General features: G+C 46.0%; 1 non-coding gene and 1 pseudogene across 1 annotated transcript; both read right to left on the bottom strand.

The window, feature by feature from the left end:
* Nucleotides 1–2,525: 2,525 nt before the first annotated feature.
* LOC135023948 (U1 spliceosomal RNA) lies at nucleotides 2,526–2,680 on the bottom strand (annotated as a pseudogene).
* A 152-nt stretch (nucleotides 2,681–2,832) lies between these two features.
* Nucleotides 2,833–2,996, bottom strand: LOC135023945 (U1 spliceosomal RNA). Its single transcript, XR_010220829.1, has one exon. It is a non-coding gene; the product is annotated as a U1 spliceosomal RNA (small nuclear RNA).
* Between the last annotated feature and the right edge of the window lie 1,307 nt (nucleotides 2,997–4,303).

Below are 4,303 nucleotides of genomic sequence, written 5' to 3'. Positions count from 1 at the left end.
TTTTCTAAATCAATGGAACAACATGTTACCCAGGTGCGTCTGGTTCTTCAAAAGTTATGTGAGAATCATTTATATGCCAAGCTGGAGAAGTGTGAGTTTCATGTCACGGAAGTATCTTTTTTAGGGTACATAATTTCCCCTCAGGGATTTTCCATGGAACCAAAGAAACTCCAGGCCATCCTTAGTTGGGCGCAACCCACCAATTTAAAAGCAATTAAGCGTTTTTTAGGGTTTGCGAATTATTATAGGAGGTTCATTCATTCTTTTTCTGACCTGGTTGCTCCCATTGTAGCTCTGACAAAGAAAGGAGCGGATCCTACCAACTGGTCGCATGAAGCTGAGTTGTCCTTCCGGGCCTTGAAACAAGCCTTTGTCTCGGCTCCAGTCCTCAGACATCCTAATCCGGAATTGCCCTTTGTGGTGGAGGTTGATGCCTTGGAGGTTGGAGTGGGGGCTATCCTTTCTCAAAAGGATCCGGAGTCTCTGGAGTTACATCCTTGTGCCTTTATGTCCAGGAAATTCTCCTCCGCTGAATCCAACTATGACGTTGGTAATCGGGAGTTACTGGCGGTAAAATGGGCTTTCGAGGAGTGGAGGCATTGGCTGGAGGGAGCAAAACATACTATTTCGGTATTGACTGACCATAAGAACCTGCAATACATTGAATCGGCTAAGCGGCTTAATGCCCGGCAGGCACGTTGGGCATTATTTTTTACGCGTTTCAAATTTATAATCACTTTCAGGCCTGGTTCCAAGAATACTAAGGCTGATGCCCTGTCACATAGCTTTCTTCCGGTTCACAATAACAATCCTGTTACCCCCATACTTCCATCTTCGGTCATCTGGGCGGGCCTCACACAAGATTTATTTACCCAGTTAAAACAGCTTCAACACCAAGCTCCTAGAATTACTCCTGCTGGTCGTCTTTACGTCCCTGAGTTTTTGAGAGTTACTGTTTTAACGGAATTCCATGATAACAAAGTTTCAGGGCATCCAGGAGTCTCTAAGACATTGGAGTTAGTCTCTCGCTCAGTATGGTGGCCTGGTCTTTCTAAAGACGTCAAGGAATTTGTTTATTCATGTCAGGTTTGTGCACAGCATAAGGTTCCCCGTTCCTTGCCCATCGGGCAACTTATGCCCTTAAATGTTCCTCTCAGGCCATGGTCTCATATTTCTATGGATTTTGTGGTTGACCTTCCCCTTTCAGCCGGATTCCGAGTCATATGGGTGGTAGTGGACCGTTTTAGTAAAATGGCTCATTTTATTGCTCTTCCCCGATTGCCTTCTGCCCAAGGGTTGGCAGTTTTGTTTCTCCGCCATGTATTCAGGCTTCATGGGTTGCCTACTGATATTGTTTCTGATCGGGGTCCACAATTCATCGCACAATTCTGGAAATGTTTTTGTGCCTCATTGAAGATGAAATTGTCGTTAACATCCGGTTACCACCCACAATCCAACGGGCAAACCGAACGAGTTAACCAATCATTGAAACAATATTTGCGCTTGTATTCAGCCAAACTCCAGAATGATTGGTCCGAGTTTCTTCCGTTGGCTGAATTTGCTTACAATAATTCTTGTCATTCCTCCACTAAAGAGTCTCCATTCTTTTCAGTTTTTGGTTTTCACCCCAGAGCTAATTCTTTTTTTCATCATTCCTCAGTCTCCTCGCTTACCTTAACCTCCCATCTCAGAGCCATTTGGAAAAAGGTGCACCTTGCTCTCAGAAAAGCGGCCTTTCGAGAGAAGAAATTTTCTGACAGGCTCCGACGTCCTTGCACTTTTAAGGTGGGAGATAGGGTGTGGTTGTCGACTCGCAACATCAGGCTTCGACAATCCTCAGCTAGACTGGGACCCAAATTTATTGGGCCATTTCTTATTATTAAAAGAGTCAACCCAGTTGCCTTTCGGTTACGTTTACCAAGATCTCTCCGGATTGGAAATACGTTTCATTGTTCCCTGTTGAAACAATACGTTTCTTCCAGTAGATTTCCTCGGAAGATCTCTCAGGGTAGATCTCCAGTAGATGTACAGGGACAACAGGAGTTCTTGGTAGAGAAGGTTCTCGATTCCAAATTGTCCCGGGATCGGCTGTATTTTCTGGTTCACTGGAAAGGCTATGGTCCGGAGGAAAGGTCTTGGGTCCTGGATAAGGATCTTCATGCCCCGAGGCTCAAGAGGGCATTTTTTCGGGAATTTCCTCAGAAACCTGGCTTTAGGGGTTCCTTGACCCCTCCTCAAGGGGGGGGTACTGTTTGGCGCCGGGGTCCGCTTGATGGTCTGCGCGGCCCGGCGCCTAGCAACTAGAGATGCCGTGCACGTACAGCCGCCGGCTCCCTAGCAACGCTAGACGCCGGGCGCGCTGAGCCGCACGGACCCTAGCAACGGGGACGCCACTGGCGGACCGCATTCCCCGTTGCTAGGCTTTAGGAAATTAAGATATTCACCTGCTCTCTGGCCGTGCAGCAAGGCAGCTGCACGGCATTTATTCTAATCAGCCATTAGCATTAGAGACCTGAGACAAAGAGATCTGAATTATATGAGAGCCGACCAGAGGAAACACAAATTATGCAGTCAAGTGTCCCACATTTGGGGAAATCGCAGATGCAGCACACCCAGAGTGCAATGGGTGAGCCTTGCCCTGGGAGAAGCACCTTCCTGATCATACCTGGCAGGTAAGTAGGAGTTGGGCAAGAGCTGAGGAGGGTCGCTGCTCGGGCACCCCCCTGTCAAGTGAAGGAGATCCAACTGAGGCAGCACAAGAGAACTCTCGAAAGAAGAACAAGGCTAGAGGAAGATCTGAGACACAGAAATCTGGCTTTTACCAGAGCTGACCAGAGGAAAGCACAAACACAGTCCCCCACTACCACAAATAATGCAGTCGAGTTTCCCACATTTGGGGAAATCACAGGGGTCAGCATACCCAGAATGCAATGAATGAACCTCACCCTGGGAGAACAATCTTCATGACCATGGTATCTCCTATGCAAAATAAGTATGATTTGGGATAGGGCTGGGGAGGGCCGCTGCTCAGGCACATCTCTGTCAAGTAAAGGAGATTCAACTGAGGCAGCACAACCTAACCGTGGTTTTTTTTTCATTCTTTATACCGTCATAGTGTCATACTAGTTGTTACGAGTATACTACTATCTCTTTATCAACCAGTGTACAGTGCGGTAGTTCACGGCTGTGGCTACCTCTGTGTCGGCAGTCGGCAGGCAGTCCGTCCATCCATAATTGTATTATAATATATACCACCTAACCGTGGTTTTTTTTTCATTCTTTATACCGTCATAGTCAGTCATACTAGTTGTTACGAGTATACTACTATCTCTTTATCAACCAGTGTACAGTGCGGTAGTTCACGGCTGTGGCTACCTCTGTGTCGGAACTCGGCAGGCAGTCCGTCCATCCATAATTGTATTACAATATATACCACCTAACCGTGGTTTTTTTTTCATTCTTTATACCGTCATAGTCAGTCATACTAGTTGTTACGAGTATACTACTATCTCTTTATCAACCAGTGTACAGTGCGGTAGTTCACGGCTGTGGCTACCTCTGTGTCGGAACTCGGCAGGCAGTCCGTCCATCCATAATTGTATTACAATATATACCACCTAACCGTGGTTTTTTTTTCATTCTTTATACCGTCATAGTCAGTCATACTAGTTGTTACGAGTATACTACTATCTCTTTATCAACCAGTGTACAGTGCGGTAGTTCACGGCTGTGGCTACCTCTGTGTCGGAACTCGGCAGGCAGTCCGTCCATCCATAATTGTATTATTATAATATATACCACCTAACCGTGGTTTTTTTTTCATTCTTTATACCGTCATAGTGTCATACTAGTTGTTACGAGTATACTACTATCTCTTTATCAACCAGTGTACAGTGCGGTAGTTCACGGCTGTGGCTACCTCTGTGTCGGCAGTCGGCAGGCAGTCCGTCCATCCATAATTGTATTATAATATATACCACCTAACCGTGGTTTTTTTTTCATTCTTTATACCGTCATAGTCAGTCATACTAGTTGTTACGAGTATACTACTATCTCTTTATCAACCAGTGTACAGTGCGGTAGTTCACGGCTGTGGCTACCTCTGTGTCGGAACTCGGCAGGCAGTCCGTCCATCCATAATTGTATTACAATATATACCACCTAACCGTGGTTTTTTTTTCATTCTTTATACCGTCATAGTCAGTCATACTAGTTGTTACGAGTATACTACTATTTCTTTATCAACCAGTGTACAGTGCGGTAGTTCACGGCTGTGGCTACCTCTGTGTCGGAACTCGGCAGG

Source organism: Pseudophryne corroboree, unplaced genomic scaffold (assembly GCF_028390025.1).
Source record: "Pseudophryne corroboree isolate aPseCor3 unplaced genomic scaffold, aPseCor3.hap2 scaffold_402, whole genome shotgun sequence".
Taxonomy (NCBI): Eukaryota; Metazoa; Chordata; class Amphibia; order Anura; family Myobatrachidae; genus Pseudophryne; species Pseudophryne corroboree.
The sequence above is the reverse complement of the archived record's forward strand: the minus strand, read 5'-3'. Positions and strand labels throughout refer to the sequence as shown.